Source organism: Neofelis nebulosa, chromosome 3 (genome assembly GCF_028018385.1).
Source record: "Neofelis nebulosa isolate mNeoNeb1 chromosome 3, mNeoNeb1.pri, whole genome shotgun sequence".
NCBI classification, from domain to species: domain Eukaryota; kingdom Metazoa; phylum Chordata; class Mammalia; order Carnivora; family Felidae; genus Neofelis; species Neofelis nebulosa.
In genome coordinates this window covers 86,534,904-86,556,043 of record NC_080784.1, presented here as the reverse complement: position 1 = coordinate 86,556,043, position 21,140 = coordinate 86,534,904, and the positions used below count along the sequence as shown (strand labels likewise).

Genomic DNA, 21,140 nt, shown 5'->3' with positions numbered 1-21,140 from the left:
AAATGTTAGCAAATAGGACTTTCCTTACAGAGCATTCAGCCTTGACATTGCTTTTGCATCTCGCCGTTAATGTGCACTGTGTGTTCAAAAGAAATTCTACCATAGACTTAAAAAATTTTTTTTTCTGTTTATTTATTTTTGAGTTAGACAGAGTGCAAAGGGGCGGGGGCAGAGAAAGAGGAAGACAGAATCCAAAGCAGGCTTCAGGCTCTGAGCTGTCAGCACAGAGCCCGCCACAGGACTTGAACTCATGGACCATGAGACCATGACCTGAGCTGAAGTCAAATGCTTAACTGACTGAGCCACCCAGGTGCCCCTACCATAGACTTTTTAATTTTTTTTTTAATTTTTCAAGTAATCTCTACCCTCAACATGGGGCTTGAACTCACAACCCCAAGATTGAGCCACATGCTCTAGTGACTGAGCCAGCCAGCCATCCCTCTACTGTAGATATTTATTTTTTATTTCTTAGTATGTATTTCTTTTTGAAAGAGGGAAAGAGAGTGCCTGCATGAGTGAGGGAGGGGCAGAGAGAGGGAGAGAGGATCTCTAGCAGGCTCCATGCTGTCAGCCCAAAGCCCGATGTGGGGTTTGAACCCAAAAACTGTGAGATCATGACCTGAGCCGAACCAGGTGCCCCAATCTACCACAGACTTTTAAAAAAACTGAATGCAAACGTTTGAAAATACAGTTCCTCTTACATGTACATATTTTAATAGTTTAATACAAGTTTCATGTGGAAAAGATTGAATATACAGGGTTTGAGCCATATTGTCCTTTTAATTTTACACTGATTATAATTTTAGGAAATTGGTGCCCATTCAGTTTCTCAGTATAGGTCCTTTTTTTCACAGTAAGTTCCTAAATAACTATTCCTGTGACTGAAAAGGAGGAAAACCCTCCAAAAATATATCCCACAGGAATGTGAAAGGGGAAGAATCCTCAAAATATAATAGGGGATTCACATGCCCTTTTGTGTAAGGGCTGGCATAATTTTTTAAATTGATATTTTATGCAGAAACATCCTGTGTTACTGCGTTTCATATGTTCTGTCCTAAAGATATTTTCCTCTTCTCCATCTTCCATGTTTGTTCAGGCCAATGTGCTGGAGTGGAAGAATGGGAGATTTGGTGCCAGGCAAACCAGGATGAGGATCTCAATCCTGCCACATGGGCAATTTTACTGTGCTGAGACACAATTTTCTCTTTGATACTGGAGTGATTACACCTCCTCCAAGACCTGCTAGAAGATTATTTTGTGTGCGTGTGTTAATATTTACTTATTTTTGAGAGAGAGAGATAGAGAGATGGGGAGCAGTAGAGAGAGCAGACAGAGGATCCAATGTGGGCTCTGCACTGACAGCACAGAGCTCAATGTGGGGCTCAAGGTCACAAACTGCAAGACCATGACCTGAGCCGAAGTCGGATGCTCAACTGACTGAGCCACCAGGCAGCCCTGGAAGAAGAGTCTAAAGGGCAATGAATATTGGGCATATAGAAGAGTGAGAGAGACTCCAGGACAGGTCAAGACAAGAGGAATAGAAGGGAACGAGAATCTAGAAATTTTAATGTCCAGAAAAATGTAAAGAAAGTCAATGTATTCGTTTATGTATATGCAGTCACCTAGCTTGTGTTAGTTCCTGTGCTGGAGGCTAAGAGGAATGCGACAGGGGACCCCTTTCAAGGAGTTCAGAATCTAATTTTGGTGACAGACATTATCATCCAAGGGAATTGTGAAGGTATAATGTGGTAATTATTTAAACAGACGTGTAAGAAAAATTCAGTGAGAGGTGAGAGCAAAAAAAAAAAAAACTACATAGAAATGAAAACATGCAGGGAGGAATGAACCAGGTTGATTGAGTATCACAGTTAGCAGAGAGAATTTTACCAAGAACTGGGCTTGTGTGGATGGTCCATGCAGGACACCCTACTCCTGCTCATATTCCAAGCATCTGCTGAAATGTCTGATGATAGTAATCATCAATACATGTGTTAAATAATACATAGTAATGAAGAGTTGCAATTTTTGAGCACTTAATATATATATTTAGGCACTATTTCTTTTCTTTCTTTTATTTATTTTTTTTAATTTTTTTTTAACGTTTTATTTATTTTTGAGACAGAGAGAGACAGAGCATGAACGTGGGAGGAGCAGAGAGAGAGGGAGACACAGAATCGGAAGCAGGCTCCAGGCTCTGAGCCATCAGCCCAGAGCCCGACGCGGGGCTCAAACTCACGGACCGCGAGATCGTGACCTGAGCTGAAGTCGGACGTTTAACCGACTGAGCCACCCAGGCGCCCCTTCTTTCCTTTTTTTAACTTTAAATTCTAGCTGGTTAACATACACTGACATATTGGTTTCAGGAGTAGAACCCAGTGGTTTATCACTTACATACATTACCCAATGCTCATACCAAGTGCCCTCCTTACTACCCATCATCCATCTAGCCCATCCCCCACCCAGATCCCTCCATCAACCCTCAGTTTGTTCTTTGTTGTTAAGAGTCTCTTATGGTTTGTTTCCCTCCCTACTCTTTTTCCCCCCTTCCCATGTGTTCATCTGTTTTGTTTCTTTAAAAAAATTTTTTTGTAATGTTTATTTTTGAGAGACAGAGTGCAAGCTGGGGAGGGGCAGAGGGAGAGGGAGACACAGAATCTGAAGGAGGCTCCAGGCTCTGAGCTGTCAGCACAGAGCCCAACATGGGGTTTGAACTCATGAACCATGAGATCAGGACCTGAGCCAAAGTCAGATGCTTTACCGACTGAACTACCTCAGTGCCCCTCATCTGTTTTGTTTCTTAAATGCCACATATGAGTGCAATCATATGGTACTTGTGTTTCTCTGACTGACTTATTTCACTTAGCATAATACATTCTAGCTTCATCCATGTTATTGAAAATGGCAAGATTGCATGCTTTTGATGGCTGAGTAATATTCCAGTGTGTGTGTGTGTGTGTGTGTGTGTGTGTGTGTGTGTGTGTGTGTGGTGCGCGCGCGCACCACCTCTTCTTTATCCTTCCATCACCTGATGGATATTTGGGCTCTCTCAATAGTTTGTCTATTGTTAATGCTGCCATAAACATCGGGGTGCATGTAGCCCTTCAAAACTGTATTTTTGTATACTTTCGGTAAATACCTAGTAGTACAATTGCTGGATGATAGGGTAGTCCTGTGTTTAATTTTTTGAGGAACCTCCATACTCTTCTCCAGAGTGGCTGAACCAGTTTGCATTCCCACCAATAGTAGGTGCTATTTATTCTAAGCATTTTACGAAGACTCTTATTTAATTATTGCGATGACTCTATGAGGTAGGTATCATCGGTCCCATTACATAAATGAGGGAACAGAAACTCAAAGCAGTGGAGTAACCTGCCTGAGGATATGCAACCAGCAAGTGCAGGAGTGGGGATTTTATTACCAGAAGTCTGACCAGAGACTATGGGCTTAGAAGCTATACTACTGCCCTTGGTTTTCTCTTTGTGTTAGATATTCACCATCCTGATCATTAACTTGACTCCATTTTGTAACTCCGCTTCTTCTGCCTCTGGCTAATTTCTTTGTTCACTCCAGCCAGCCTGTGTTCACTTTTACCTCCATCCACAGCCAGCTTACCACCTACTGATGATGGGCTGTCCTGCTTCTTTGAGACCATGTACTAGCTACACAGGCAAAGCGGGAGAACTTCCAGAATCCAGCAATCCCAGTCACTTCTGCTACAAGTGCTGCAGATGGAAACGCAAGGTTACGGAAAAGCTTCTTGGAGAGTGTGCAGGAAACTAACAATACTCATTTCTTTGCTCTTTGTTCCCTTACCAATTTCTCAAATTTCAGAACAATAGCAAACTTTGCTAAAAATAACCTTTTTTCTTTTTGCTCCTTTGAATTATCAAATGAGTTCCTCTTATTTCAGTCTTTGATATAATTCTGACTTTTAATTTGGGCTTCTTTGCCCTTCTCATTAAGCAGAACCCTTCCAAACAATTTTATGGCATGAAATTTTTTGAGTGACTAGAGTCAGCCTAGAAAAAATTCACTTGGGACTTGAGCCAAAACCAACAGAAAACTTTTTCACCACAATACATCTGTTTCTTTTTTTCTTTTTCATATTATTTTTTCATATGGTTATTAATTTTTTTCCAAGTGATTATGTTTCATTGGGGACATTTTCCAAAACTGGCTTCATTTCTATTTCTGTGCTTTTAAAGATCATCTCACCCTCTTTCACCAGAAAGCTGGATGGGAGAGGATGTATCTACAGGACAAGAAAGACATTCAGAACATTGCATGCTGACCGACCGTGACTGCTGTTAGACACAAACAGCTTTCAATGATACTTTGTCAGAATTATTGAAGGGGAAAGAATCCAGGCCTTTTCCTGCCCTTTCTATTTGGCTGTTTGGAGGGATGCTTTTATAAATAGTTTCCCTTTTCTGATGAAGCCCATTGCCACTGGGTGGGTGAACAGCAACTGGCACAATTGAGGGAGACAGACTTAGGCCTGAAGGGCACTGGTGTCAGGTCTTAATCCCAGCTCGGTGCCTAATTTGCTATTTAGGTCAAGTCTGCCAGACGACTAATCACTCATTTGGGCATACTTTCCTCTTGATAATAATTCCTAAACACCCATTGAGCTGTAGTAATAGAGACCCCTCCCAAGACGACAGCATTCATGTATTTCCACTGACTGATTCTTCCGCCACAAAGTGAGGACACCAAAAAGGAACAAGGGATAGAAAATAACGTTTGTGTATTTTCCCTCATAAGCGGGCCCTCTGCCTGTTGTTATGTATGTTATCCAGGCTGAGTTCTTGCCACAGTGCTACCAGTGACTAACGTGACAGCTGAGACAATCCCTTCAGAGTCTCTTTTCTCTTCTACAAAAAGAGGGTGTCAGAACTGACGATTTCTACAGACCTTTCCAACTCTCCCTTTCTGTGGATTTAATGATTCTCTTAAACAGGTTGCATACGACGTATTTCCTTTCCTGTTATTGTTGCTGTTTAGGCTTGACTCTATTAGGGTCTCCAAATGGATCCCAAGAACTTACTTGGAATTTCTAGCTGTTCAGTGCTCTTGACAAAAGAAGAGGCCTTCTGTCTTTGGAAATGATTTCCTCTTTGAGTATGGTGGGAATGAAACTTCGAGGAAGGTGACACCAGCATGGCCAGCCAGTTCATCCAGTTACACCATGGAGAGCACTGGGGTGACGGGAGTCAAGGAGAGTTCCCACTCACGTCTGCTATTATCATTTATTATCAGAGATGTCACTACTGAGCTGATTAACTTTATATTCCCTCTTGCCTTCTCTAGGACTTGGCTTTCAGAATTATCCCCTTCCTCTCCCACATTATTAATCAATTCATTTTAACTGGAGTATAAGCACATAAACATGCTCAAATATCACCTAAAACACTTTCCTACTGGGGCGCCTGGGTGACTCAGTCGGTTGAGCATCCAACTCTTCGTTTTGGCTCAGGTCATGATCCCAAGGTTGTGGGATCGAGCCCCAAGTTGGGCTATGTGCTGAGTGTGGAGCCTGCTTAAGATTCTCTCTCTCTCTCTCTCTCTCTCTCTCTCTCTCTCTCTCTCTCTCTCTCTCTCCTCTCCCTTGCTGACACACTCACTCTCTCTCTCTCTCTCTCTCTCAAAAAAAAAAACAAAATGAAAGCAAAAAACTTTTCCTGCTCCCCCAGCTACTACCTCATTTCCTCTCTCTTTTCATAGCAGAACTTTTCAGAAGCAATGGCAATAGTAACTGTCACCCCATTCCGTCCTCTACCCACTCTATTCTGTCTTCTGCTCAGCCACTCACTGAAAAGTCTGGTCTCCAAAGACACCGTTTTGCCAAATCCAATGGAAACATTTCTGTCCTCACCTTATGTAACCTCAGCAACACTTGCCATGGTCAACCACAGCCTTCTGCTTGGGACACTCTTCTCTTTTGATTTCCTCAGTACTATTTGGCTTCTCAGTTTAATATGTAAATGTTGGGGGGCCCTAGGACTCTGCACCTAAGAGTCAAATGTTGCTGTGGCCCCTTTTCTTCATTTTGTACTCTATTTAGGGAATCTATTTCCTTCCATTTGTAGGTATCTCATCTTTGATCTGAAGACGCCTGAATCTATTTTCTTGGAACCCCCAAACACACGTATCCTGTTGCCTCATTTACATGTCCATACTGATAATTTATGGATATCACAAAAGTAAAGTCAAACTCTGAGCTCCTAATTCTTCCCAGTCTTATGATCATTATATGGCAAACGGCACCATCACCCACTTAGGTACTCAAGCCAAGAGTTGTTCTTAATTCCTCCATTTTCCTCACCCCACCCATTTATGTAATTCATCGGGCAGTTCTGTTAATTCAGTCTTCAAAATAAGTCTCAAGCCTACCCTCTCCTCTCCATGTCCCCTGTTGCCGCCTTAGTTCAGTCCTACCAGCCCTTTTCATCAAGATGAATACCGTAGTCTCCCAACCAGAATAAGGGCTTCCCTCCTCCACGGGACTCAACACAGCAGTTAAGGTGAATTTAAAATATAAATCTGATTGGGTCTGTCACCACTACCTCATTAAATGAGTTTATGGCTTTTGTGATCTGTCCCTGCTTTTCCTGAGGCTGATCCCTTCCCCTTAATCACCTCAGTCATAGTGCTTTCTTTTGGATCCTCAAATGTGGCAAGCTTTAGTCCCTTTCTCCTCAGGGCTTTTGCACGTTATTCCTCTATCTAGAATGCTCTTTCCCTATCCATTCACAGGGCTAATGCTTCTGTCTTTAATTTTAAATTCCACCTTCTCAGAGATACTTCCCCTGAATACCCTCCCTAGGAGGGGGTGGGACCCTTCAATTATTACCTTTCCCATCTCTTGGCTCGGGTGGGGGGACAAAGCATGTGGGGGGAAGCAAAATCTTCACCATATTGGATATATGGGGCTTATTCTTTTGTTAAGAATTATAACCACCATTTGACTGGATAAGATTTTGTGATCTGTAATCTGACATGCATTTGCTCAAAAGCCATTATTCCAAAACATAATTGGGATCCTCACAGTATGTATCTGACCAGCCTTCCCAATCCACTTACCGGCAGCTACGCCACATTGATAAAGCTTGTATTTTGTTGAAGTATTCTACAATTAGCAATTATCATACTCTATACAGTTGTTTTGGATTCTAGTTCTTAATGATTCTTTGTTTTTGAGAATCCCAGTCCAGTTATTTAGGGATGAACGTGAATTTTATGTAGAAGATTGCCTCCATAAACGGAATGGGAAAAGATATTTGCAAATGACATATCGGACAAAGGGCTAGTATCCAAAATCTATAAAGAGCTCACCAAACTCCACACCCGAAAAACAAATAACCCAGTGAAGAAATGGGCAGAAAACATGAATAGACACTTCTCTAAAGAAGACATCCGGATGGCCAACAGGCACATGAAAAGATGCTCAACGTTGCTCCTTATCAGGGAAATACAAATCAAAACCACACTCAGATATCACCTCACGCCAGTCAGAGTGGCCAAAATGAACAAATCAGGAGACTATAGATGCTGGCGAGGATGTGGAGAAACGGGAACCCTCTTGCACTGTTGGTGGGAATGCAGATTGGTGCAGCCGCTCTGGAAAGCAGTGTGGAGGGTCCTCAGAAAATTAAAAATAGACCTACCCTATGACCCAGCAATAGCAGTGGTAGGAATTTACCCAAGGGATACAGGAGTACTGATGCATAGGGGCACTTGTACCCCAATGTTTATAGCAGCACTCTCAACAATAGCCAAATTATGGAAAGAGCCTAAATGTCCATCAACTGATGAATGGATAAAGAAATTGTGGTTTATATACACAATGGAATACTACGTGGCAATGAGAAAGAAGGAAATGTGGCCTTTTGTAGCAACGTGGATGGAACTGGAGAGTGTGATGCTAAGTGAAATAAACCATACAGAGAAAGACAGATACCATATGGTTTCACTCTTATGTGGATCCTGAGAAACTTAACAGAAACCCATAGGGGAGGGGAAGAAAAAAAAAAAAAAAGAGGTTAGAGTGGGAGAGAGCCAAAGCATAAGAGACTGTTAAAAACTGAGAACAAACTGAGGGTTGATGGGGGGTGGGAGGGAGGGGAGGGTGGGTGATGGGTATTGAAGAGGGCACCTTTTGGGATGAGCACTGGGTGTTGTATGGAAACCAATTTGACAATAAATTTCATATATTAAAAAAAAAAAAGAAAGACAAAAATAAAAAAAATAAAAATGTCTATCATCTGAGCACTGGGTATTGTATGGAAACCAATCTGACAATAAATTTCATATTAAAAAATAAAAATTAAAAAAAATTAAAAAAAAAAAAAGATTTCCTCCATAATAGACTATGTGGCTATTGCGCTGAATTTTGTAGTTGATGTTTACTAATGCTTTTAGGGGCACAAATATGTCTAGGCACCAGAAAATTTATGATAGAGATGATTCTTTTGTGAAAAAAGATAAGGATGGGACAATTATATATACATTTTTTCATAAAAGGATATGTAGAAAAGGCATACTTATTTACTTTGGACAATATTTTCTATAGAGCTATATGGTTCTTTCCTAAATACTAGAAATAAATGGCATGAAAGCAGAGAGCTTATCTATATTTCTATGTTTAGAAAGGACTGACACTTAGTAGATTCTCAATAAATATGTGTAAGAAGAAAGAAGGAAGGAAGGAAGGTAGGAAGGAAAGGAAAGAAGAAGGAAGGGACAAGCTAATTAATCAAGGTACCACCAGTAACAAAAACATGCTGCTTCAGCTAAGCATTAAATGTGATAGTATAGTATTTATAGGCATAAATATTAGGACAGAAAAATATATGTTCTGGCTTGAACTTTAAAAATGGAAATTTCTGTAAGGTCTAGATTGAAAGACAATCCTGGCCATTTAAGACATTTATTTCACATTTGCATTGTGCTTATTCCAGAAAACAATTGGTATAGATTTATAAAATCAAATGTAATAGAAATTAGGCCAATTAAAAGAGAAAACTAAATCAATTAAAAAGAGTATAAAGATAAATGTGACCAGCACAAGAATGTTTTAATCACTGTTCTTGAGTGCTAAGTTTGGTCAAAATTTCCTAATAGGGTGTAGAAGGAAACATTGGATTAAGTAGTTTTTTATTTGTTTGATAAAATAATAAAGACAATTTGTCCTAAAAGATATATTTTTTCTTTATAATTGATTTCAATATAATCACTTTCACTGATATTGGTTATTGTAGGATAATAATAATGTCTCTATATTTTTTGCAAAATACACAGTCATGTTCAAATGGATATTTCAACACTGACCCTTTATAAACCTCAAATGAAGGCATACAATGGAGACATTACTATAGAGCATATAAAAAGGAAATAATAAAAATATTTGCAAAATAGGCTCAAATTCTCAAAAGTGCATAGCAAACACAAAGTAAATACTGTTACCACTGTAACTTATTACTACTTCTGCTATTACAGCAGCTTATGAGGCATTAAATGAGGATCCCAAACGTGTAATGCACTATAGTGGGGATCATTCCTGTGCTATTTAACCAAATAGTTGGCAAGGATCACTACTAGATAGAAAATAAAAATATATGCCCATATACATATACATATTCATATACGTGTTTGTTTTGTCTATATTTAACTTTCTTGCCAACTATAGGAGTGGTCTTGGGGATTTGTTTTTAAAGTTTTTTTTTTGTTTGTTTTTGGAGTGAGAGAGAGCATGAGTGGGGTAGAGGCAGAGAGAGAGAATTCCAAGGAGGCTCTGCTCTGTAAACACAAAGCCAGACAGGGGGCTCAAACTCACAAACCATGAGATGACCTGAGCTGAGATCAAGAGTCAGACGCTTAGCCGACTGAGCCACCCAGGTGCCTTACTCTTAAATTTTACTTCTCAATTCACATCCTCAGATTTATTGGTGATGATAGTTGCAGGAAAGAGAACATTCAAATCATTTAGGTCCAGATCTCAAACTTTGGAATAAACCATTATTCTCAACCCTGGCTACATGCTGGAATCACCTAGGAAGGTTCTTTGTTTTGTTTTTCTTTTTGTATAATAGCTGCAGAGATTTGGATTCAGTTGACCTGAGTTAGGGCTCTGATGATGGTAATTTTAAAAGCAATCCAGGTTGGGGCGCCTGGGTGGCTCAGTCGGTTGGGCGTCCGACTTCGGCTCAGGTCACGATCTCGCGGTCCATGAATTCCAGCCCCGCATCAGGCTCTGTGCTGACAGCTCAGAGCCTGCAGCCTGTTTCAGGTTTTGTGTCTTCCTCTCTCTCTGACCCTCCCCCACATGCTCTGTCTCTCTCTGTCTCTCTGTCTCAAAAATAAATAAATGTTAAAAAAAATAAAGTAAAAGCAATCCAGGCTGAGAACCATGGATAATTTGGATAACTAAGAAAGAAAGAAAAGAAAAGAAAAGAAAAGAAAAGAAAAGAAAAGAAAAGAAAAGAAAAGAAAAGAAAAGAAAAGAAAAGAAAAGAAAAGTGAGTATTTAAAACAATAATAATGGGTAATAACTGTTATACCTCAACTCCCACAATGGTCAGTGTTCATAATTAGCTAAATAATTTCCTGAACTTTACCGAAATTAGGTGTGTTATATAAGTTTTTAAATGGCAGCTAAAACTGTATAGAATTTAAATAGTTTACAAAATACTGTTAAGGTGACAAAAAGAAAGTAAACACTGGCCTATGAATAAATAAATACAAATTGAGTTAGAAATATTTTCATTTAAAATAAATAAGATGAAACTAATAAAAACATGCAAAGTGTAAAATATTATGAAGCCTAGCTTAATATGAGGCAGGCAATAAAGAAACATAAAGCTATTATAAAGACAATTTTAAGAAACTCAACAGGCTATATAACTAAAATCTACACAGATCATTTCCAATTAATAGGAGTGAGTGAGTGAGTGTGTGTGTGAGTTCTTGTGAATAGTATAGTTGACCATTTATCACAGAGTAACTTCTGTGGGCTGGCCAGTGATTTACTGTGTATTTCAACTCTTGCTGTATTTGGCATGGCTACACTAAATTGAATAATCTTTAAAACCAGGTATTCCAAAAAGAAAGAGAAAAATCTCATTATCTGGTGTATAGACAAAAAAGGAAAGACAAATCATGTCATCTAGTTACCCAAAATAGAAGTCTCTTGGGTGCCTTTGTGGCTCAGTTGTTAAGCATCTGACTTCGGCTCAGGTCATGATCTCAAGTTCATGGGTTTAAGTCCCACATCAGATGAGCTCGAATCCTGCTTTGAGTACAAACATGAGCCCCTCTGCCTGTGACCCTAGCTTCTCTTTCTCTTTCTCCTTCTCTCTCTCTCTCTCTCTCTCTCTCTCTCCCCCTTGCTCACTTGCACCCTCTCTCTCAAAGAAAAAAAAAAAGTCTCTCATGGGTCAAGGCCTATATGGAAAAATGTATGTTATGAAAGATCCAATGCTCAGGTTCTACCATGGTTCAGGTTCCCAACTTTTAGATCTTGTGAAGATTTGAGGAGTCCGATTGTTAGGATATCGCTGTGTCAGGACAGATGAACAGCAACCATCAGCTGCCTCAGTGTGTCAGACATTTTCAGTGCCCTGTTGCCTCCCACCTACAGCCTCTTGCTGGTCCCTTTTCCTGACACATTGGAGAGGAGAACTTAATTTCACTGATTAAATCTCTCTAGGACTCAGGAAGAGGAGATGTGATCTAACCAACAGTTGAATTTACTATTTTATATTACTGAGGGACATGCGTTTAATGAGTCAGAGACAGAGTTGGTCCACTGGACTGAGTCAAAGCAATTTAAATTCACATCACACTGTGGATCTAAATAATAGAGACTTTGACCCTGTGGTGGAAAAACATCTGCAGGTGAAACATTCCTTGTAGAGACTGAAACCTTCTCCAACACTTTTTATCCCAACCTCAATTATTATATGATTACAAATAATAATAATAAGAGGAAGAAGAAGAAGAAGAAGAAGAAGAAGAAGAAGAAGAAGAAGAAGAAGAAGAAGAATTGTTTGCTTAGTTTAAAAATTGTTCACCACATCATTCAGAGAATTTTAATTTCGTTGTTGAGGAAAAGGAGTCACCATGTATGATCATATGATACAAATTAACTATCCTTAAAGTATAGGTTAGCCCTTCTTCTCATTTTTGAATGAAAATGGAAGTCCCTAGGAATGATATACAAAAACTGTAATTACCAGTGATACGGCTCACAGAAAAACTTGTTGAGGATGTAATTCGAAGGTAAAAAAAAAAAAAAATCAACATTTGGAATGAGACTGTACACGGCTCCCTACACAAAGTTGCCATTGAATATTAGCCAAAATCTGGAACACTCTTAGATAGGAAACCTACCAAATAGCTCTGCTGGTGCCCATCTTATAGGTCCTATATCTCACACAAGACAAGTTTATTATCTGCACCTAGAGAACAGTACAATCTGTTGGAGGTTTAAGGAATCGATAAATAACAGTCTTTTCACTCAAGATTAAAACAAATTGAGAGGTAGACTAGGATCCAGACAGGTGCAGGCAGTATCTTAGCTTTATTACTGGTAAAAAAACAAAAAACAAAAAAAAACAAAAAAAAAAACAAAAAAACAAAAAAACTCTTTGGAGAATGTGACTGTATTTGTTATGCTAAGTAATGCTGTTTTGTTAAAAAACCAACCCCAAAATCTTAGTAGCTTAATACAACAAAAGTTTATTTCTTGCTCATGTGAAATCCATTAAGGATGTTCCTGTTTGGTAGGTGCCCATCAATATGGTTGGTCATTCAGTGACCTTCCATAATGTGACTCCATCATCCTCTAGGGTTTTGGAACATTCTCCTGAAGTCTCTACTTCCGGTCAATAGGCTGGAAAGAGAGACTGTGAAAGACTACACAGGAGGTTTTTATGAGCCAGTAGTGGAAGTGGCTCACATCAGTTCAGCTCACATTTGGTTGCCTCAGCCACAAGGCCTGACCTAACACTAAGGAAGACTGGGAAAGCGGGGAATTCAGTCTAGTTCTATGTCCAAAAGCTAGAGGAAATGGGTTTTGGTGAAAACATAGCAGTCTTGGCCAAAGTAGTGCGATCTCAGCCAAGTGGGCCTGCTAACATCTCCTCCCTGTGGTAAGCCAGCCGATTCACCCCTTAAAGAACAAGAGAACATCCCTGCAGGGTAGACTTTGCCTCACTGAAGCTCACAGCATGGCTGAGGGAGACACGCAGACCACACCCTCTCTGTAGGCAGGCAGATTCCAAAGAGTGGAGAGGAAAGGGTTAATGGTACATTACTAATTTTTTCTTCCAATGTCATCAGTCAGAGACAGGGAGAAGAGAGACTCAAGGAATGCTGCTCCAGAAAAATCATGCCCCTTGGAAATAGCTTTTATTCTACCCTGGCCTCCCTGACACAGCTGCCTGAGTAATCCTGCTAAAACAGAAGACAGGTAGTGTCAGTCCTTTGCTCAAAAGCCTCCAGTGGTGTTCCATCTCACTCAGGGAAAAAGGAAGGTTTTCAGAATGCCCTATGTGGCCCCAGTCAACATCCCTACATCCCTGTCCCCATGTGCCTTCACATCCTCTTGGTTCACTCCACTGCAGCCACACAGGCCTCCTTGCTGTTCCCTGTGGATGCCTCTCACCTCAGAGTCTCCTCACTGGCTGTTCCCTCTGGAAAGCTGTTCTCCAAGGTATCCAAGTGGCTCACCACCTCACCTCCTCCAGACCTTGTTCAAATCTTTGCTTCCCTGTTCACTTCATTGAAAATGGATACCTCTCCTCTTATATTATCCACTTCCTTTCCTGCTCTTCCCCCCTCCCATACTGATCTCCATTTAACATAGTATACAGTTGATTTCATTTAGTCTTTCTCCTCTCCTTCTTACCCTCCCACCACCAGAATTTAAATTTTAAGAGGACAGGGATTTTCATCTACTTTCTTTACTGCTGTAACTCTAGGACCTGGATTAGTTCCTGGACTATAGTACACACTCAGTAAACAATTCTGGAATTAATTAATTAATTAATCAGGTATATTAAATTAATTTTTGTATTATTTGATTTGCAAATAAGCTTTGGTTTTTTACAGTTGTTAAAGAATTGTAAAAATAGCACAGAAGAAACCCAGTTTTATACTTAAACATATGTAAACAATGTTATGACAAGAGTAACTTAAGTCAACACTTAATTTTTTGAAATACACTATTCTAGGTAGGTTGATAATAATCTGGAAGAATCAGAGAGTTGCTGTAATATTAGAATTAGGAGAAAACTGAAATATTATCTAACCTAACATTTTACCTTAAAACAGAACACAGCAATTCCAGCATTATGGGAGTGGTTTTGTTTGTTTATTTTAAATTTTTCTGTGCCTCCTTGGGTGCCAAATTTTCAGGATTTTGTGTAAGGGGCATGATTTTCTTAATCTTTATAACATTGGTATTTACAAATAATTTGAAATTCCCTGACGAAGGCGATGTGTTGCCATGATAAAATGAAATTCTTCACAGAAAATTCAGAAATAAAAAGCTGTTCTAATGGATTTAACAGATAGATATTGTTGGGAAATATTTAGTTCTCGGAAATAAGCATGATGTCAGTCTGCCAAGTGTCCTTTTACAAATCTTTCATTTCTGTCCAAAGAAATATGTAGTTTAGTAACAGGGATAAAATTGTCATTTACTCAATTTTAACAATGGCTTTTATGCAATTAGTCTGTCTCAAGCAATTTGGGAAATGCTGCTATGAATCATTAGAAATACATGAAGGTTTGAACTGTGAAGTTTTATTAGAGAATTATATTATGCCACAGGGACTCTTCAGTGGGTAACACAATGTCAAGATGAAAGCCACTTAGGAATTCAGTTCTATTGCCTGTGTCACTGGAGGGTGGGTTGAACACCCACACAGTGAAATTTTGCTAGTTATATGAAAGGAAAACATGAGAATTCTTTTTTAAAGTTATTAAGTTTTAACATAGCTAAATAATTAGTCTAGGAGGGAATAGTCTGCCCTCTTGAAATAATGAATATGGACTGTCTATTATTTCAGTCTGTGATGACTTTAATATAACACATTGCAAATCACAAAATGTCATCCATTTGTTCTTTTACTATTTAGTTATTTATATGTATCAAAATAAAGTGAAATTTATTCACAGAAAGCGTTGCCCTCTATTTTGCTGATGTAGATAATGGACCTCACTATAAATTATGTAGTAAGGTCTTCCCAGCCCTTCGATTTGCTCTATCCTCATTTTTAGGGCCAATTCTCAGTTTTATTCTGCTCTATAAGATGTTTGAGATACACTAACCCCTTCTGGGGGATTAAAAAAGGGCAGTTCAAACTGTATTTTTGTTATTAGGATAAACTTCACTTCATGCTGCACATATATGTAATATCCTGTGATGAGAAGCACTTCAAATTAGCCTGTGAAAACAATTCTAGCCTGTGTTTTTGAATAACCAAAAGCATGTCTCCAGGAATCATTCACAACATCTTAATTATACACTTTGCTTACAGTATGCATAATTATATTCTTCTTTCCCTGTCTTAGGCTGAGAAAGTTTTTCAATTCTTACAAATGCTGGAGGTGTACTGTCATTAAAAATGTCAAAGCACTACCAGGAGAAGTTGGTCGGAGTTAATGCAAGTTATGGGCTGAGTTGCATCCCCCACCCCACCCCCCAAAGTCACATATTGGAGTCCCAAACTCCGGTACCTAAGAATGTGTCTGTGTTTAGAGAAAGGGTCTTTAAAAGGGTAATTCAGTTAAAATGAGGTCATTAGGGTGAGCCCTAACCCAATCTGACTGATGTCCTTATAAGAAGAGGAAATTTGGACACAGGTACAGAGGGAATACCTTGTAAAGACACAGGGAGAAGATGGTCATCCATAAAGCAAGGAGAGAGTCCTCGGAAGACACCACCCCTGCTGACACCTTGATCTTGGACTTCTAGATCCCAGAACTATAAGACGACAAACTTCCATGTTGAAAGCCACCCAGCTTCTGGTACTTTGTTCTGGTAACTCTAACAAACTAATACTTAATAAAACAATAAAGGTAAAACACCTTCAGTTGTTTTACGCCAGAAGATAGCGGTATAGTAGATTAAGAATAGTCTAGAAGCGCCTGGGTGGCTCAGTTGGTTGAATGTCGACTCTTGGTTTCAGCTCAGGTCGTGGTCTCACATTTCTTGAGGTTGAGCCCCACATTGGGCTCTGCTCTGACAGCAGGGAGCCTGCTTGAGATTCTCCCTCTCCCTCTCTCTGCCCCTCCCCTGCTCACGTGCATGTGCACATGCTTTCTGTCTCTCTCAAAATAAACAAAGTCAAAAAATAGTCCAGAGGGATGTAAGATCTCCATGACCTATTTTTCTATTGGTTTCCCAACCGCATTGTGGTGTTGCTTAGAGCAGAGATGATGTCTAATATGTCTTTGAACCCCCTGCTCTTTGCACAACAGTGGGTGCTCCTACATCCCTAATGAACAGATCAATAGTTCACTGGGGGAGATGTGCAGCAATGACACTCTGTGTGTTCAGATGTGGTTTAATGCAGGGTTGAGAGAACAGGCTCTGGAGCAAGATTGCCTGAGGTTGAATCTCTGGTCTGCCCCGTACGAGTCATCTGCTCTTGGACAAGTGTCTTTATCTCTCTATGCTTCTGTGTCCCCGTGAGTAAAACAGAGATCATCATTACATCTGCCTCATCAGTTTGCTGTAGTAAATGAGTACACACTTAGAATGGTTCCAGGCACAAAAAAAAAGACACCCAGGAAGTCTTTGCTATTAAATTAGTTATTTCGAGTAGGTCCGGAGAGCATGTGACAGAGACAGCTCTGCCTCAATCGTTGACATATACCAGGATTCTGGGTCTGGTGACAGTGCTATCAGTTCTTTGGCCAAATTCCAATTTTTGTCCTTCCCAGTAAGCAGCCAAATCCTCCCCACTGTGGGAGAGGAACTGGCTTTTATAAAGCCAAAAAGGAACTTTGCAGCCTGCATAATAAAGAGCAACGTCATTCTGCCCTTCCTTCACCTGTCTGTAGCTCCACACTGTCATGTTAGGGTCACTAAGGCAAGCAGTTGTCTCCATTGACTGGTAGTGACTTTAGATCAGAAGCATAAATATTGGGGGACTGGAGAGAGGTTGAGAGGAGTCAGAGAACGCACATACTTACACATAAGTCAAGGCCAAAATCTCTGCCTTGCTTGACCTCCTTGCAATCCTGATATATACCGAGAGAGAGAGAGAATATGCCCACCTGCAGCAGAAAACTTAAGCAGTGGTACTTAAAATGCAGTCCACAGACTTGAGTTCAAAGGGGACATAAATTAATAGGTGAATTTAATTTGGGGAAAGCTTGGGTTAGAAGGTGAGCTCTTGGCAAGTTAGGTTGGATGAAAGAATATACATTGGTAAAGACAAGGAATAGAAAAAAACCACATTCAATGAGAACCTATGTTTCAGATGCAATATCTCATTGGATCCAATCAATAAGCCTAAAGGTAAGTAGAGGTAACCACCTCCATGCCTGGTATCTAGGGACAGGAGATAGGAACTGCATGCCTGTTCACAAGAATAAATGCTGAGTGATGTCATCCTTCATCCTACTCAGATATTGTACCACTACCTTCTCCTTCATAAAGGTTTTTGTTTTGCTGAACTTCTGTTGTTCCACTAATGTGAGAATTATGGTGCACATTATATGCAACTGTAACTCTCTGAGAATCCTCTATGGATGATTGAAAGAAAGGAACCCATGGGGTATCTGGGTGGCTCAGTTGGTTAAGGCTCTGACTCTTGATTTTGACTCAGGTAATGATCTCAGGGTTGTGAGATCGAGTTCTGCGTTGGGCTCTGTGCTGGGTATGAAGCCTTCTTAAGATTCTCTCTCCCTCTCTCTCTCTCTCTCTCTCTCTCTCTCTCTCTCTCTCTCTCCCCCCTGCCCCTCCCCTGCACATGCTTGCTTTCACTTTAAAAAAAGAAAAAAGGAAAAGAAAGAAAGGAATCCATTGAGGTCCAGGTTATTTCCAAGCCTAGGGGCCCCAGAGGGGCAACACCTTGTGAAAAAGGTAAGGATGCCTTCAGCAGCAACTCATGTAATTTCCCAGTAAAAATGACTTTAAAACAATGGGCTTAATAGCTCATGTGACATCCAGAGCTGGCTAAGTCCACAGTGTGACATTGCTGTCGAGGACCCAGCAATGTCCTTTCTGCCCCTCTGCTCTGCCCCCTTTAGGGTGTCATCATGTTTCCTCTCATAGACACAAACAGTTGCAGAAGTTTCAGGTGTCACACACAAACACAACACTATCCCTTCAAAAACAGGTGTGTGTATTTCTCATAGATAGCATGCAAAATCTTCCCTAGCATGGCCATGCATGCTGTTGCCCTCAAGAAGAGCTAGGTTGGCTGGGGCGCCTGGGTGGCTCAGTGGGTTAAGCGTCCAACTTCAGCTCAGGTCATGATCTCACGGTCCGTGAGTTCGAGCCCCGCGTCGGGCTCTGTGCTGACAGCTCAGAGCCTGGAGCCTGTTTCAGATTCTGTGTCTCCCTCTCTCTGCCCCTCCCCCGTTCATGCTCTGTCTCTCTCTGTCTCAAAAAAAAAAATAAACATTAAAAAAAAATTTTTTTTAATAAAAAAAAAAAAAAAAAGAAGACCTAGGTTGGGTCATATAACCATGGCTAAATCCAGTCACTGAGGAAAGTCAAAGTATGACTGACATAGCCACTAGTGGTGCATAGTACACAGGAAGGTGCACCCCAGAACAAAACTGGGGCTCTATCAGTAAGGGCGACTAGGGAAAGAAGCGACAGCCAATGGTGTCCACCTCTGAATTCACCAGTCTAGAAGGACTTCATGTGATTTTTTTTCCCCAGTCCATTCAGAGTTGACTTCCTATTTTAGCCTTTAGAAGGCAATCTATTACTCTTCGTTAGCCTGAATTGCTCTGCTGCCCATCCCTATATTGATCCCATGTATCTCAACTTTATTGACTTGTTTATAAAAACTCTAAGGAAGGAACCATGCGTGATAATAACATATGACCTCCTCCCGTTTGCAGTGTGCATCATAATATAAAGACGGCTTCTACCTATAGTTTCATGGTTACTCAAAACAGCGCTGTGAGAAGATCAAGACCAGGTAAGTCACAAGGGGTCTTGTCCAGAGTCAAACAGCTTTTAGTTTCTTGTATTTGCTCTACAGCTCATGTCTTCTGACTCTTTGCCCAAGGTTATCCCCTCCATTGAACAGAGTGGTGTTCAGCACATATTCGTTAAATAAATGGATTCACATTTAAAATCTGGGGAAGTGTGCACATCACTTACTGTTTTTTGGACTTTGAGAAAATATAAAGCACTACACTGTAACAAGATTGCCACTGGAGGTCGCTGTTATTTCACAAAAGGAGAATTTTTTTTTTTTTTTTTTTCAGAAAGAACAGCCTGCTCCTATCTTAAAATGCCAAGCGAAATGATAATGGTGGTTGTTACATAACATTCCCTGACTTTCCAAGGCTTTTGGAATAGAAAGCTCATACTTAGCGTATTTAGTGTTAACATTTACCAAACACTCTGCTGACTTACATAGCTAATCTTTTTCTGTGGCGTTTCCTCTAATTTATAATTACCATTTCTTTTTTACAGTGTAAAGATGGTGGGATTATTTCGTACATAGAAAATTTCTTTCCTCAACGTTGGATTTCTGCCTTGGTATATTCCCAAGGAAGGGCCATCTATATTTCCCGTGGGTATAATTTGAGAGACATTTAGAACTCAAACCCTCTTTTCACCTGGGCCACCCTTGCAATTTGTTCACAGATATCTTAAGTTTCATCATTAGCTCTCATTCCTTCTCATTAAGTTTGTGCACCCCCACTTTGAAGGCCTGTGCTCCAGGATGGCATTTCCAAAGTCAGAGTTCCTCAAAATGTCTAAGGCACGAAACATGCGGTAAAAAGGAGGGTTCTTCAGTCAAGTGGCATTGGGAAATCCTGCAAAAAATAAGTCCCATTTGCAGCTGCAAAACCTGATTAGCAAGTTAAATGAAGAGAAATTCAACAGCAAACAAACCCTGGGTGTAACGTTAACAAGGCTTCCAAATTTTTTGAGCAGAGGTCAACACACTTCTGTAAAGGACCGGATAAGGAAGTATTTTAGCCTTTGTGGGTTATCCCGGGTCTCCGATGGAACTTTTCAAAATCTGCCATTGTGACAGGAAGGAGGCTGTGGGCAGTGTGCGGATGAACAAGTGTGACAGCGCTCCAATACGACTTAGTTAAAATTTTTTTTTTCAACGTTTTTTATTTATTTTTGGGACAGAGAGAAGAGCATGAACGGGGGAGGGGCAGAGAGAGAGAGGGAGACACAGAATCGGAAACAGGCTCCAGGCTCCGAGCCATCAGCCCAGAGCCTGACGCGGGGCTCGAACTCACGGACCGCGAGATCGTGACCTGGCTGAAGTCGGACGCTTAACCGACTGCGCCACCCAGGCGCCCCTACGACTTAGTTTAGAGACAGACAGTAGATCATGTAATTTTCACATGTCATGAATTACTGATGTATTGATTTTTCTCCCCCACCATTTAAAAAGCTTAAAGCTTGCAGCTCTATGACTTTTGTATGCACAACATTTATATGACTTGTGCAGCACAACAGGCAGTGGGCCTCATTTGGCCGATGAGCAGAGTTTGCTGTCTCCCGCTTTAGACCACAAACTTACTCTCCTTACGTTTTAATTTTTCATGTGGCATTTATTAAGACTGAAGATCTATAAGAATACACTTTGTCAAAGAGTGGTAGCTAACTCTTGTGATTTGTTTTTTTTCAACCTAACAGCCTGCTTGCTTACTTAAGATATTAATAGGGGGAAAGCATGAGAAATCAAGGACTCTTTGGGTGGGGAGTCCGAGGAAGGCACGGTCCTCTCTCTGCCCACAGTACTGTTTCACTTAGTTCTGGTCCTAGAGCAGGGGTATGTAGAGAAACTTCATTAGGTCATGTCACCCCGGGGCCAAGGCTTGAAGAGCTGGTGTGCCTCCATCATCTTTATCGCCCCATTCAGAGCCACGTGACCCCACCGTTAGCTAGTACAGCCTCCAGATGGAAGCCA

At 40.5% G+C, this 21,140-nt stretch overlaps 1 long non-coding RNA gene across 1 annotated transcript in view; it reads left to right on the top strand.

Annotated features, from left to right (window-relative positions):
• The window catches only part of LOC131507043 (uncharacterized), a 50,387-nt gene that overhangs the window by 5,040 nt on the left and 24,207 nt on the right, over positions 1-21,140 (top strand). Inside the window, exon 2 of the long non-coding RNA XR_009259284.1 lies at positions 19,093-19,172. This is a non-coding gene — a long non-coding RNA (uncharacterized LOC131507043). The remainder of the gene's footprint in view (positions 1-19,092; positions 19,173-21,140) is intronic.